General features: G+C 41.1%; 2 pseudogenes; both read left to right on the forward strand.

The window, feature by feature from the left end:
- The first annotated feature begins 5,246 nt into the window (after positions 1–5,246).
- Positions 5,247–6,226, forward strand: LOC131408797 (olfactory receptor 2AG2-like; annotated as a pseudogene).
- Positions 6,227–14,600: 8,374 nt separating this feature from the next.
- On the forward strand, positions 14,601–15,504 carry LOC131408794 (olfactory receptor 2AG1-like; annotated as a pseudogene).
- The last annotated feature ends 1,149 nt before the right edge of the window (positions 15,505–16,653 follow it).

The following is a 16,653-nucleotide window of genomic DNA, read 5'->3' on the forward strand; positions in this document are numbered from 1 at the left end:
TTATGCTGCTGTCATTTCTGGGTTGTCTGACATAGCAGGTAGCAAGTGTTACCTTCACATATAATGAGTGAGCAACTCAAAGTAGAAGTAGACTCAGTTATTCCAAATGCTTTTCCAAGAAATTTGTTGTAAAAAATGGGGGGATTTAGAGAAATAGTCTGCAAGGAAAGGAAAACCAAAGGACTGTTTTTTTTTTTGTTTGTGTGTTTTGTGTTTTTTTTTTTTTTTGCTGAGGAAGATTCACCCTGAGCCAACATCTGGTGCCAATTTTCCTCTTTTTGTATGTGAGGCACTACCATAGCATGGCCACTGACAACTGAGTGGTATAGGTCGGTGCCCAGGAACCGAACCCAGGCCACCAAAGTAGATCATGCCAAATTTAACCGCTAGGTCGCTGGGACTGGCCCAAGGGACAGTTTTGTGAACAGGGAAATCTTCATCATCCTTGGAAGCTTAATCAGAGGATTGAGAGAGAGCTTAAGATACAAGAAGAACATGTAAATGAAGGATCAAAGAGATAGAGCAGGCAGTGAAGATGAGAAAGATAGAATCTCAGTAATAATTGGAGAAGTCAGTGCTCAAGTGGAGAAGGTGCATTCATTCCTTTGAAATAAAAGGTAAAGCAGTAAAAATAATTCCTACAGAAGATAATGAAGAGGTGAAAGGAAGTTTGCATCTGAGGGATTTAATCACCTCTGATCTTTATTTTATCTATGAAGTAGAAAGCAAGATTGAAAGTCAGGTGCATTAGGGCCTCATTCATCATTACCATGAACTCACCATCCAGAAACAAAAGCTAAGACCTTGATAACATCCTTCATCTAACCATTAGGTCTCTGCCTCCTTTCATTGCAGTAACTGTTGTCCAAAGTCCTATGTCCATCATTCTCTTTTTCGCTCTTTTATGTATTTTTACTGAATCTAAATGCATTCATAAAAAGTTTATTTTTATTTGAGTTTTTAACTCTATGAAAGGAGTATTATGATATATTATGCTTAGGACTCCCTTTTTTCACGTAATATTAGATTACTGAGTTATTCTTTTGGTTGTATGTCCTTCTGGTTCCTTTGTTTTGATTGCTTTATACTATCCTCATGAGTGAATATTTATCCATTCCATTGTTGATGGACATAAAGGTGGTTTCCAGTTTTTGTTCTATTGTGAATAGTGTTGTCCTAACATTTTATATGTATAAAACCTTAGGAGTACGTTCCTTTTATAAAAAGAAAAATAAAAAGATCTTGTATTATATTTCTCTTGTTGTACTTGTGCAGTAATTTTCTTGAGTATCTTTGCCTTTTTACAATCAGAAAATGAAAACTTATTTTTAATTTTCTTAAAGTTGAAAGAAAAAGATATAACTCCAGTAACAGTTTCAGCATTTACTGACAAAATCAGTGATTAAAGAGAGACTGAAGAGTGAGAGAGACCTGGCAGAAAACTGAGGGAGAGAATGGCCTGAACTAAAGCAGTGATGGGTGGAGGCGGGTGTTGTATCATCATCCCAGAGCTCTAAGCAGCTGAGCCCACTGGACACAGAGAGCAGGGACATATATACATTCCTGCACATACGTATGCATGTACATTAGAAGGAGGAGAAAGAAGCAACAAATAACTTAAAAGCACAGAAAGGTCCAATAAATCAATGCTTTGATGGTAATTAAAGGTTAAGGAAGGAAGACCTGACATGAACAGAAGCACTGCTGATTTCAGTTCCCTCTGGCTGGTAATAGCTCAGGCTCGAGGCACAAAGAGGGAGACTGGGAGTGGCAGCATTCACAGTGCTCTTGAGACATACTTTATAATTTGAGCAGAGGACTGGGCGGGGGGTGGGGGTTGTTCTTAGGTCCATTACTGACACTGCCTCTATAGACAGGGTTTTGGAAACAGCCTCAGTAAGTCCATGTGAGGCAAAACAAGCCCTCAGGCCTCAGAGCTCATTTAGTGGGTGAAGTTTGCAGGAATGGGAGGCCAGGGACATGCCTGGGGATTCATTAAAATCTTGTTTCCTGGATCAGCATTTTCATGTCAGCTGAGGGGATGAGACCATGATGCCTCCCCCAGGACAGGGCCCCAGCTCACTGTTACCCCAGGGGCAGTGAGGCCAGGCACCGTAGCATCTCCTTGGGGAAGCTCCTCTCATACCTCTTTACCCAGATTCCTGCTGTGCTCATCTTTTCTCATGGACCCCAGCAGGAGAGGACCACATGAAAATCGGAGTACTTGGACTCAAGCACTCGGCCAGAACCATGCCAAGGCTGTGAAGGCTTTCTCACGAGGAGAATGGACAAGAGAAGTTGGGAGGGATTTAGCTCCTTGCTTCCTGCCTAGGTTCTCAGCTGCCTGTCTGCATCAATCTCTACCCCTAGAGAGGATCTGCAATGCCAGTGACTGGAGGAGATTTTGACCTCTGATCTCAGACACAGCCAGACACACCTCTACATCCCACCCTGCCAGAAGAACCACCTCCTCTGACTTCATCATCTTGAACATCTTCATCCCTCAAACGAATCACAGGGCAGTAGGTATGGTCTGGCAGCTGTGCCACTCCTCATCTGAGGTAAGGGCTCTGCCTCTGTATCCAGAATTATGTGGAGTTCTGAAGTCTTGAGAAACAAGGTTAAGACCTCACTCCTTTGCTTCTCAGATTCTCTAGTCCCTCAGGCTTTATAGCTCACCCACTCCCTTCTACACTCTGGGCACTCTGCGTGTGCGGGTACACATGCGTCTGTTCCATTGGCCAGACCTGGGTTCCTGTACTTCCCGATGCTGGTGCCCTGGTAAAAAAAAGTCTCAGTTCTTACCTTTGGACCTGGATTATCCTGGCCTCTAATAGTCTGACGTGTGCCCCTAAAAGAGTGGTACCTCAAAAGACAATCATCTAGAATCAGTTGAAGTGCCTCTTCCCTACACGCCTGCTTTACACTATAGCCCAAAGCCACAGAAAAAGCCAATTGAAGTCAATGAAATTTTTGAAATATCCTGAGAAATGATACAGAGAAATAACTTATAAAAATAGTAAAGTAATAAACAAAATAAAACCATAAAAATATGCTTCCAAATTTTTAGCTTCATCTTGTTAATTGGCTCTGTCTGACCATTTTCTGTGAAGTACAATAACGTCTGCCTGTTAATCTGTCTCTGCTGACATCTCTTGGTCTGAGGTCCCCACCAACAGCAGTTTTCCAGAGAGGAGGCTCTTCTTCTGCAGGCCCAGTGTGTGTTCTCCAGCCTTTATCTTCAGATGGCCTAGAGGAGAGGAACCAGAGAATGGAAAAGGAGGGAAAGGAGGAGTCTGAATCAAGGGGTGGAAGACAGATAGGTAGGATCCTGAGTCCTAAGGATTAGCACCTTAAGCCCTGTTTTTTCTGCTCTTTGAAAAACCTCTTGGTGCAGAAATCTTGAAAAATATGCCAATTAATTATTTCTTCCATATATTACTCTATCCGTTCATCATTTTTAGTCAACAAAAGCAAGAATATTTCAAGTCAAATATTAACCAGGAGCAATGCTAAAAATTGTCTTTGAATTTGTTTTGTTGTTGTCAGTAGGCAAAGAAGGTCTTCCTGCCAATCCTTCGTATTTAAACCCATAGTTTTGGTTTTGTAAGGCAAGGGAAAGATCTCAGACTCCAAGGAATTATGAGACACAGTTTTACAGGGGGCGGTTTCCTGGCTGGCTTCTTGCTCAGACTTTATTGCAGCAGAATTGCAGGGAGGACTTCTTGAACTGTGGTTCAGTGTCCTGACCTTTGTAATGTTATTTCCTTTCCCTATAGTCATACCTGACCCTTTTTTTCTTAGCCACCTTCTAATCATCCTCAGCCCATAGCTTATATGTCATGTCCTCAGGGAATTCTTTCCTGAAACCTTACTTACGTGGACTCATCGTATACTTTCCTTCATATATCAACCATCACCAGTGGATGAATGTAGGTGTTTGTGTAATGGGTTTTTCACATGTATACCATTTCCCTAGTATCAAGTGTAGTGCCTGATACATTGTAGGTCTTTAGTAAATATTTATTGAGTGAATGAAAGGAGCAGGATCAGATGGGCTGTCCAATTTCAGGATTTTATGATCCTACCACTTCAAGGTCCCAACTTTAAGTTGACCAGGATGATGACATACACAGAAGATAGGAGGAGTAGGAGCAGATGCTACATGGGAATGATGAAGAATTTTTTCATGAATTATTCTCTTCTCTTCCAGAGAGCTTCCTAACCTCTGCATTCAATTGTGAAAGAGCTGCGTTCATAAAGAACAGCTGACTGAACACTGTCCCACACACCCCACACACTCCACTTTCTCTCCTCCTCAACCCCTTCCACCAGTACTATCATACAGATTCAGGGTTCAGTAGGACCAGCTTTCCTCCGTACATTGCTAGATTTGTCAGATAGAAGAATCTCCTTTTCCTGTTCAGGGTCTTGCTTTGACTTGCAGGCGGCAGGATGGCTTTGGGACTTTTCTATAAAGTCTCCTCTTTTATGGCTCACCCCTTATATCATATGCCCTAAACACAAACACCTTGGGATCTTTGCAAATCTCATCTATTAACTTTTCCCTGATTCTGCCCAAGCAAATGTTTTATCATTACCTGCAAATAAGCAAACACTTTTTGTACTGTTCCTGCACGTCAACCTCCAAAATCTATACTACTCCAACCATTCGATTCAGCCCAGAATTCTTTTTCCCTCCAACAGAGTAGTGGTATGCTCTTAAAGATGTGAGGATAGTTCAAGAACACAAGAGATCAAATGGTCCAAGAGCCGAGAGGTTCCTTGTTGAGGAAGCTGTCAACAACAGTGAGACCAGGAAGTGAAGGCAGATGTCACATCTGTGGAGAAGATGTCATAGAGCTTTATTATAAAAAAAAAAACCCTTCAAAAACTGAATTGGGATCTCAAGTATAGTTTAAGAAGAAAACCAGCTAGATTTTAAAGCAATGGCCCGTGTGTTTCTTTATGATGCAGATAGATATGTTTTTATCTATCTACAAAGATGTTTGCTCAGGCACCTTTTCCTGGATAGCTCATTTAAAGGGATTTCTAAATGATTAGCTATTAGCAACATGCTTTCTCATAAATCAATGAAGAGATTCAGAAATTCAGAAGTAAGGTGTCAAACATAGCCACCAAGAGGAAAAGATACCATCTCATGGAATTCTTATGGGCCACTCCATAGTGACATGAGACAATGTAAAACTAGGGTGAACTTCTTTGGAAAGGCTTTCACTGAGAATCCATTTGATTCTAGGCAACTAAACAAACAACACAGAATGGAGCACTGGAATTCCACTCTGGAAAGTGGCTTCATCTTGGTGGGGATTCTGAATGACAGTGGGTCTCCTGAGCTGCTCTGTGCCACAATCACAGTCCTGTACATGTTGGGCCTGACCAGCAATGGCCTGCTGCTCGTCATCATCACAGTGGATGCCCGGCTCCACGTGCCCATGTACCTCCTGCTCAGGCAGCTCTCACTCATGGACCTCCTCTTCACATCTGTTGTCACTCCCAAGGCCATCTTGGATTTTCTGCGCTGTGACAATACCATCTCCTTTGGGGGCTGTGCCCTTCAGATGTTCCTGGCACTGTTGCTGGGTGGTTCAGAGGACCTCCTACTGGCCTTCATGGCCTATGACAGGTATGTGGCCATTTGCTATCCTCTGAACTACATGGTCCTCATGAGGCCCAGGGTCTGCTGGCTCATGGTGTCCACATCCTGGATCCTGGCATCCCTGAGTGCCCTCGGACATACCATGTATACTATGCACCTCCTTTTCTGCACATCCCGGAAAATCAGGCACCTGCTCTGCGAGATCCCACCTCTGCTGAAGTTGGCCTGTGAAGATACCTCCAGATATGAGCTCATGGTATATGTGACAGGTGTGACTTTCCTCTTGCTCCCTCTTTCTGTCATTGTTGCCTCCTATACACTAATCCTACTTACTGTGCTCCACATGCCCTCAAATGAGGGGCAGCAAAAAGCCCTCACCACCTGCTCTTCCCACCTAACTGTGGTCGGGATGTTCTATGGAGCTGCCACATTCATGTATGTCCCCCCAGTTCTCTCCACAGCCCCAAGCAGGACAACATCATCTCTGTTTTCTATACAATAGTCACCCCAGCCCTGAACCCCCTCATCTACAGCCTCAGGAATGAGGAGGTCATGGGGGCCTTGAGGAGGGTCTTGGGGAAATACACGCTGTTAACACACTCCTGACATAATTACCAAGTAGACACAGTAGGGGACTAAGTTTCCATTTTAATATCATGCAGCAGTGAGAAACAGCAGTAGTTTTAGGCTGACCAAACTCCAATAGCTTCTTAACATCAGAGGAGGACCACTCTCAGTTGAACTGGATTTTTAGACAATTAATAGAGAGAAGTATCTTTAGAAGATATATTGGGCTTCTTGTTTATTAGGCAGATGGTTGTTTGAGTAATTAATTGGAAAGAATGCTAGATTTGTGACTGCATTTGTACCCCAGAATTAAGGAGCACTTTGGATTGATTATATAAATAAAGACAATACCTCTGTTGACATAGTGGAAAAGGCTGAACAGGGTGTTTTTATACTGCCTGAAATTCAATTTAAAATTAAAATAGAGAAATGAATAAAAGAGAATGTAAAGTACCAAATTTGAAGTGATGATTAGAGATACGATAACAGTGAGAGACATCCGTTGTGTGTATTGCTTGAATTCTTTAAAAATGTGACCTTACATGTATACAGACATGTTTTGAAACATCAAAACAATTGCAAGGAGTTCCTATTCTTGAGGCGAGTATATGTATATGTCAGTATCCACAGGAAAGGAGGGATAAAATATATAATTCACTTTCTAGGAAGCTTAAATACGCTTTATTTTATCATTGGATTTATCAGTATGGGTAGGTTTATAATAAAAGCTGGGAACTTAAGTCTGTTCAGTTAAGAAGCTCCGTAATACCCTGACTCACATAGTTGGAATTATAGTTGAGGATAGTGCTTTGTGAAAACTCAGAATACTTTCTTTTCTTGACCAAAACAATCTTAAATTGCTTAATCTACAAAGCTAAACCATAATATAAAAGCTAAAACTAATTTATAAAACTAACCCAAATTCATTATGAAAACTGAGAAAATTTTGAAATTTGAAAAAAAGCAAAAATTACCTAAAAAGTTTTCTTTTCATTTTTGTTATCCACATATGTATTCTACTGAATTGTTATGTACATGTTGATTAAAATCCTGCTTTTTTGTCATTTTAAATTTGGTGAACTTTCTTCCTTGTTAAGGGGGGACATTATAATTTAGAAGTAGGGAGTGAGTGGCAGGGAGGCAGGAGGCCAGAATGCGTGTGTGTGAATCTCTGCTCCCTCTTTATTATCTGTGTGTCTTTGGACACTAAATTAAGCTCTTTGTGCCTCAGTTTGCTCATTTAAAAGTGGTGATAATATTAGGACTCACGATGATTTCGTGATGTTTTGTGGAGGATAAATAAGACAATAAGTATCAGGGGCTTAGACCAGATTGTGGCAAATAGTTCTTAAAACATTCTGCCTATGACATGAATAAATAGTAAACAGTCTTGAAGAAACTTAATTTGTTTTATTGAGGTATAATTGACGTATAACATTCTATTAGTTTCAGGTGTACAACAGAAGATTCGATGTTTGTACATATTCAAAATGATCACACAATAAGTCTGTAACCACATCTGTAATAGCATCTGTCACCACACATAGTTACGAATTTTTTTTCTTGTGATGAGAACTTTTAAGATCTACTCTCTTAAAAACTTTCAAATATGCAATGCAGTATAATTAACTATAGTCACCATGTTGTACATTACACTCCCATGACTTACTTATTTTATAACTGGAAGGAAAAAACTTAATTTTAAATGACTACATAATGTTCCATCATATGAGTTCTCTGTAAAACATTTAGGCATTGCTTACATTTAGTTTTATTCTCCCAAATTTTCTTATGTGAGGGTCTGATTTTATCTTAGGTGAAATTTCTAGAAGTGGAATTACTGGGGTATAGGCAAAGATACTATTTAAAATTCTTGTGACAAAGAATCAAATTGCTTTCTAGAAAGTGAGGAACACCGCATTCTGGGAGCAGTAGGTGGAAGCGGGTGCCCCACTGTGCCCTTTTTAGTGTGTACTTATCATATGAACTCTCGTTGCTAATTTATTAAACATATTAATGAAATGTAGCAGATGTTTTCATTTATGTTACTAATTTTGTTTTAATCTAATGATTTTCTCTAGCTCTTTATAGATGAAGATCACGAACAGTTTGACGGTTATGTATGTGGCAACACTTATTTTCAGTTTATTGTTTAGCTATGTGGTAAGAGTTGTTGTATAGGAAGCGTTACAATATTTATGTTATAAATATTTATAAGAATAGCAATTGGCAGTATTTCTGGGCTTGTTTCTCTAGTTATAGTGGTCTATTAAGACTGTCTTCCTTCATTTTTTCTCACCAACTTTTCCTTAAGTTTTATCATCAACTTTCTTCCTGATGAACTTTTGAATCATCTGCTATATGTCCAAAAAAATTCCATTGGTATGTTCTTTGCGACTGTATTTAATTCATAGACTGATTTGGAAATTTTGACTTTTTGCGATACTCAGTCTCACCTTCCAGGAACATAGGATCCACCCTAGTACAATCTGTTTGTTACCCTCTGAAAATACCATTTTACACCTTCACTCACCCTACAACCTTGCATTATACATCCTTGAGAAAAGAGGGGTCTTTCCTCATCTTTCACTACCAAACATACCAGCACATCTGCCCATAGCTTTTTGTCTTTTCAAAGAGCCCATCAGAGGCCACACCTTCCACTAGCATTCTTGATACCTAGCTCCCTTACTGCTCAAAGAAATTGGTCTTGGAATTGCCTGCTTCTCCTATGCATCGTCTCCCTCTCTACTGGAGCATTTGCTATAGGTTACACACATGCTCTAGTATCTCCCATCTTAAAGATCCCTTCCCTGAACCACGATTCTCCTGCAGGTGTACTCCATTTCTCAGAGCAAATCCTCTTGAAAGATTTGTCTATACTCATAGTTTCCACACCATTTTCTACCATTTATGACTCATGCCTCTGTAATCAGGCTCTCTCCTCGCGCCCCCGCACTGCAGTTGCGCTTGTGAAAATCAGCAGTAATATTTGTATTGCAAATTCAATATCACTTCTCTGTCTCCATCTTACTCAAACTTTCAGCCACATTTGACACAATTGGCCACTCTCTCCCTCTTGAAACACCTCCTTTTTCTGACTTCCAGGCCACCACACACACTAGATTTTCCAAGTACCCCACTGGACTCAGTCTTCACTTGGTCTACTCCTCCTTTTCAACACAACATCTAAATATTGAATTTCCTCCTGGCTCCATTGCAAGCCCCCTTTTCTTCTCACTCAACACTTTCTGCCTTGGTTATTTCATCATCTCATGAATTTCAATTCTATCTACGGCATTTTTTTTTTTTTTTGGGTGAGGAAGATCAGCCCTGAGCTAACATCTGATGCCAATCCTCCTCTTTTTGCTGAGGAAGATTGGCCCTGAGATAACATCCGTGCCCATCTTCTAGAGGTGCAGACTTTTGAAGTTACCTTTTAGTTTGTGGTCCTGTGTCCTATAGATCCGAGAATGATTTCTCAATGGTAAGAAATGTTAACCGCTAACCACAAGGCTTGCGATTTATTGTTCTCTGGGACCTCAATCAATTTTGTATTTAACTTGACAATCATTATTTCTAACATTTAAAAATGCCTTTCCTGATGCAATATATAAAGCCCTGTTCCTTATACCTTTTGAATCAGCTTTGATATCTTGCATAAGTTAATAAATGTATCACTTTATATTTGAATGCATCATATTTTTGGCTTTTTCTAAAATTGTACTTTGATATGAACAAAGGAAGAAGAAATAAAGACACAGGTTTATGATTCATCTGTCTGACAAAGAAAATGAGTGTTTATATATTTTATAAATTGGTAAATGTGAATTTTAATATCATTACCTATAATGACCAATGAGCATAAAAGTGGTTGGAGATTAAAAGCTATATTCCATTAGAAATATAGTAAATCTTTATAATCCACATATTTTAAAAAATCATAAAGCAATTTTGTAAGAATACTTACAACATCGTTAACTAGACAGGACTTAATTGTCATTAATGTTTTTAGTCTCCAAGTCTAAGTGTGCATGATTAGTGTGTGTGTGTGTGTGTGTGTGTGTGTGTGTGTGTGTTTCCCCGGATGACTTTCTCTCTTGAATTGCACCTTCTTCTTTACTTGCATAAATAATCCTTCTCATTTCCCCAAATTGTTTTTTTTAAAAATGCGACTTGGGAAGACTTGTAATTTAAAGCTTCAGGCAATATTTCATTCATTTTGAATAAGAATTTAAAGAACCTATATTTTACAGCTTAATAAAATGCAAAACGAGAGTAAATTGGGAATGCAAAATGGTTCAGTCATTATGGAAAACAATTTGTCAGTTTCTTATCAACTTAAACATACACGTACCAGACAACTGAACAAGTTCACTCTGAGGTATTTACCCATGAATAGAATATTTATGTCCCCTCAAAAACCTATGCATGAGTGTGTATAATGGCTTTTTTCACAATCAACAAAACCTGGAAACATCACAAATGTCCTTCAATTGGTGAATGGATGAACAAACAATGATACATCCATATAACTGGATACAACTCAGTAATAAATGGCAACGGACTGCTAATAGACACAAGAATATGGATGAATCTCAAATATATAATGCTAAGTGAAAGGAGCGAGACTCCAAATGTATGATATCATTTACATGACATTCCGGAAAAGGCCAATATAATAGTGACAGTAAACAGACCAGACAGTTGGCAGGGGCTTGGGTGGGGGCAGGAGATGATTACGAAAGGGCACAGGAGAATGTGTGGGGTTGATGAAATTTCTATATCTTGATTTTGGCGGTGGTTACATGACTATATACATTTGTCAAACTTGCAGAAATGTATATTGAAAAAGCTGAATTTATAGTATGCAGATTTTGCCTTAATAAAATTTTAAAAATAGGAAATGACCATTTTAAATAAATGAATATGAGACTTTTAATATTCTGCTTCTACGGCTTTCTTTAAGTACCCATAGAAAAATCCCACTTCCATCTCGTTGTTTTGTTGAAGAATTTTAGTGTTACTTCTTTAAAAATACAAGTATATTTATTCTCTTTGATGAATTAAACTTGCCAACTCATTTACTGAACCAATTTCTGTGATCACCATTGCTTCCTATATTATATATATTCCCTAGGCATCACTTTTCTTCTTCTTGAAATTATTTTATTGGGGGGTCTTTCACAGTAGATTCTTCCATTTTTGTTTTAATTTGTCCCAACTCTTTAACGATGGTTTAGCTGTGCATAGAATTCTAAGTGTGCAGTTATATTCCATTAACACTTTTTTTTTCTTTTTCTGGTGAGGAAGATTGGCCCTTGGCTAACATTCGTGCCCATCCTCCTCTATTTTGTATTTGTGATGCCACCACAGCAAGACTTGATGAATGGAACGTAGGTCCACGCCGGGATCCAAACCTGAGAACCCTGAGCCACAGAAGCAGAGCATGCGAATTTAACCACTACGCCACTGGGCCAGCCCCCCATCAGCACTTTTGAAGGTTTTCTCTCGTGTCCTATTACTGCCATTGAAAAGTCCACTATCATCTACTTATCTTTATTTAGTGGGTAATCTATCTTTTGTCTCTGAGAGCATTTAAAGATTTTCGTTAACATTGACATTCTCCAGCTTCAGTACCATGTGTGTTTCTTTTTATTTTTCCTGCTCAATACATATAAAATTGTCCACTCTCTTCAAGCATCACTGGTGGCAGAAAACAGTAACACCAAGACACACAGACTCATGCACAGGACGCACTGGATTGTCAAAGGTCAGTGAAGAAGATCTTGTAATTACAGACTCCACACAGCACAGTCATATTGAATTGGAAATAGTCCAGGCTTAGAGGATCATAAAAGAGGCCAGGGGGAGGAAGGTGGAAGGAGTGTCCCACAGATGCCACAAAACCCACCTTGTGATCTGTGGAGGAGGGCTGACTGTGAAAGGGGCCCTTGCTTCCTGGTCTATTTAGTCAGCACTTTAGAAATGGGCTATCAGTACCTCCCTTAGAGAGAGATAGAAACCTGGGGTCTCGAAGCTCATTTAGTGAGAGAAGAAAGCAGGGATACCAGGCCAGGAAATATGCCCAAGAGGATTCATTAACATCCTATTTCCTGGACCAGCATTTCCAGGAGAGGCCATTTCAGCTGAGAAGATAAGTCCCTCTGAATTTAGGAGAATAATAAAGGAGAAAGGGTGGGGTCATGGGATGAGGAGACAGAGCAACCTCCCCCAGGACAGAGCCCTGGCTCTCTGTTGCCCAGAGACAGTAAAGGCAGGCAGGGCAGGGTCTCCCTTGGGCAGCTTGTCCAATATCTACTTCCTCCAGATTCCTGCTGCATTCATCTTTGCCCCCAGACCCTCGCAAGACTAAATGAATGTCTGAGCATCTGGACTCAAGAACACAGTCCGACTACTGCTCCAGAGCTAGATGGACTCTCTCCCGAGGAAACTGTGTGACAGAAACAGTTTCTCCTAATTCTCCTAAGGTGTGAGAACAGGAAACCATCTTCTTGCTCCATAGAAAAGACCCAAGGAGTGTATTAGCTCTCCGTGTGTATCTACTGCATCTCCAGAGAGGACCTGCAGAGGAACAGAAGACCAGACAGGGTGCTGACACCTATCTCGGTCAGACTCCTCAGACTCTTAACTTAGGAGAAATTAAGCAAATTGGATACTGCTGGAAAAGTCCTATCTTCCTTCCCCATTTCTACGGGAACATCCTTGACCCTGTAACCACCCCCAGAGCAGTCTGCATGCTCAAGCAACTGGCCTTCTCATCTCTTGAGGTAAGGACTTTTCTCTCTTTCTGGGAAGCATGCAGCCTCTAAGAATATTGAGCGGAGAAACAGAGCCCAAAGCAGACCCTAAGAACTCAAGCTATTCTGTCTCCAGCTTCTCTATTGCTTTGGGCTCTATACCCATCCCAATTCGCTCTATTCTTGGTGTTCTAAACATGAAGAGAAATCAGTGAGGATGATGAAAGCATCTCTGTTACATCCCAGGTCTGGGTGTCTGCTTCCTGGTGGAAATATCAGTACCTGTCTTTAGACCCCAATGGGCTTTGCTGGCCTCTGATAAGGCAGTTTTGCACCTATCTGATAATAAATGCCACCAAGGTCCCATCTAAGAGCAGATGATATGCCTGTCATATGCTCTAATACATTTTTAACATTAAACTCAGAGGAGATCAGTAGTAACCAGTGAAATGCAAAAATGCAGAAGCCACAATATAGGGAAATAATTTAGAGAAAAATGCTTCCCTTACAGATTTTCTAACACATATTCAGAGTTGGCTTTATCTGTGCAATACTCATGATGCATGACCCTGATTTCTGTCAATCTCAGGTCCCTGTCTCTTCTGGCTTCTCTCTGGAATTGGGTACCACACTCCAACAGCAGCTTCCAGAACAGGAGTTCCTTGTTGCTGTCCCTGTGGCCCTTCAATCCAGTGTGGATACTCTGTCTCTGCAAGAGGGAGAGTGGGGATCTGGGTCAGGTGCAGGAGAGTGAAGGTAGGATTATTGAGACTAATTACAACATACAGTACATGCTCTTTTGTTGCCTACACTTTTCACCATTTCTCCCAAACAAAAACACCCTGATCTTTCTGGAAAGGGCCTTGTCTGCTATATTTCTGAGTCCTCTGAGGCTCACATTTCATCATGACCTGTTAAAAAAAAAACCCCAAAAACCTAAGTTTGCATTGATCCTAAAGGTTCATCTCTAAAAGCAGCACAATGTCACACACACCGTCTCCTAGTCTCAGACAGTCTAGACTCCCTTCTCTCTCAGGCCCGCGGAGAGTGTGGAGCTTGTCCAGAGAGGTGAACACACTAAGGTGGACACAGCTTTAGCTCTTCCAATGATGGCTCGTCTTTACAGCCATGAGTGCTGCAAACAAATGTGGATGTAAGTTGTATTGAAAAACAAATCACATTTCTGTACCTGTTTTAGAATTTCATGTTCAAAATAGGTCTATGCAGAACACTACCTGGGTATTTAAATCGTTAGTCAAACATTAGACTTAAAAAACCTATGCAAGAATAATCAAGGGCATGGGTGCCAGAACATTGTTTTCATATTGAGAGAGAGATGATTTCAATTTCCCGAAAGACATACTTTCAGGTTTGATGTCCTGAATATTATTTTCAAGTAGTGATCTCTTAATATTTCTCTATTACTGTGATGCCTGTTCTCCATTTACGTGGCTCTTTTATCAAGAAACAATTAAAAGAGTCAGAAACTCAGAGATCAAGAGGTCAAGTCAGTTACCCGTGGGAATGGCATCACCTCATTTGACTCATGTTGCCATCGTCAGGGCCTCTGATGTTACAAAACTAGGGGGCCATGTTAACAAAAATTCACTGAGAATCCATTTCGTTCTAGGCAACTAAACAAACAACACAGAATGGAGCACTGGAACTCCACCCTGGGAAGTGGCTTCATATTGACGGGGATTCTGAATAACAGTGGGTCTCCTGAGCTGCTCTGTGCCACCATCACAGTCCTGTACATGTTGGCCCTGACCAGCAATGGCCTGCTGCTCCTCGTCATCACAATGGATGCCCAGCTCCGTGTGCCCATGTACCTTCTGCTCGGGCAGCTCTCGCTCATGGACCTCCTCTTCACATCTGTTGTTGCTCCCAAGGCCATCTTGGATTTTCTGCGCTGTGACAATACCATCTCCTTTGGGGGCTGTGCCCTTCAGATGTTCCTGGCACTGATGCTGGGTGGTGCAGAGGACCTCTTACTGGCCTTCATGGCCTGTGACAGGTATGTGGCCATTTGCTATCCTCTGAACTATATGGTCCTCATGAGGCCCAGGGTCTGCTGGCTCATGGTGGCCACATCCTGGATCCTGGCATCCCTGAGTGCCCTTGGATACACCTGGTATACCATGCAGTTCCCTTTCTGCACATCCCAGAAGATCAGGAACCTACTCTGTGAGATCCCACCTCTGCTGAAGTTGGCCTGTGCAGATACCTCCAGATATGAACTCATGGTGTATGTGATGGGTGTGACCTTCCTGATGCCCCCTCTTGTTGCTATCCTTGCCTCCTACACACTAATCCTATTTACTATACTCCATATGCCCTCAAATGAGGGGCGTCAGAAGGCCCTCGTCACCTGCTCTTCCCACCTGACTGTGGTCGGAATGTTCTATGGAGCTGCCACATTCATGTACGTCCTGCCCAGTTCTCTCCACAGCCCCGAGCAGGACAACATCATTTCTGTTTTCTACACGATTGTCACCCCAGCCCTGAACCCCCTTATCTACAGCCTCAGGAATAAGGAGGTCATGGGGGCCTTGAGGAGGGTCCTGGGGAAATACTGCCAACACACTCTGCCACCTAGGAAGAGCTTATGGCTTCCCTCAAAATTCTTTCCTCCTCAACATCAGAAGATTTCTGCTAAGAGTCAAATACTCGAGGCATAAACACCATAGTGCAGAGTATATCTTTTAGCAGAAAAATGAAGGAATGTAACTTGACTTGTCAAACGCTCTTTTAATTCTTCTTTCCAGGAGGTAGTTTATAAGGTATGAGTCACACTCTATTTAAAATTTACTCTCTATTTTCCCTGGTTGCTTCTAAGTTAAATGGGATTAGGGACTTTTGCCAACTTTAGACACGACCTCTGACCTTGGGAGTCCATATTGGACCAACATGAGAACCAAAGAAAAGAAAGTTTCAAGTGGGAGGCCTTAACAAGGCCCATAAATCAGGGGAGGACACTTTGAGAATTGCACAAATTCTAGACTAAGTGGCTTTGTTAAAAATCATACAGCCAGGTGCTGGCCCCGTGGCTTAGCGGTTAAGTGCACGTGCTCTGCTACTGGCGGCCCAGATCCGGATCCGGGGCGTGCACTGACACATCACTTGTCTGGCCATGCTAAGGCGGCGTCCCACATACAGCAACTAGCAGGATGTGCAACTACAACATACAACTATCTACCGGGGCTTTGGGGAGAAAAAGGGGAAAGAAAAAAGAAGGAGGAGGATTTGCGATAGATGTTAGCTCAGGGCTGGTCTTCCTCAGCAAAAAAAAAAAAAAAAAAAAAAAAATCATGTAGCCAGCCTAATTTTATGCCCAATCTGGTAGCAATTTTCATGTGTTTACATCATGTTCACTCCTCTTTTTTCCAAACATCAGCCACTATGGAAACTGCCCCACCTGGATGTCAACCCCTGTTTTTTTTTTTGGTTTGGGTTTTTTTTTGTTTGTTTTTGACATGGCAATATTTTATACTGCCTAAAATTCAGTTGCTACTGAAATGAAAAAAATAGAAAGTTAAGGCATCTTATAAGCAAGATCCATAATAAACAACTATGCTTATTCCTTGGCAATAAACAAACACACAAACAAAACAAAATTGGTTTTCCATTATTTCAAGGCTGTCTTGAAGCATCCCTACAATCGCAAAGGGTTCATACGCTTGATATGCGTGAATGTGTGAGTCT

Source organism: Diceros bicornis, chromosome 7 (genome assembly GCF_020826845.1).
Source record: "Diceros bicornis minor isolate mBicDic1 chromosome 7, mDicBic1.mat.cur, whole genome shotgun sequence".
Taxonomy (NCBI): domain Eukaryota; kingdom Metazoa; phylum Chordata; class Mammalia; order Perissodactyla; family Rhinocerotidae; genus Diceros; species Diceros bicornis.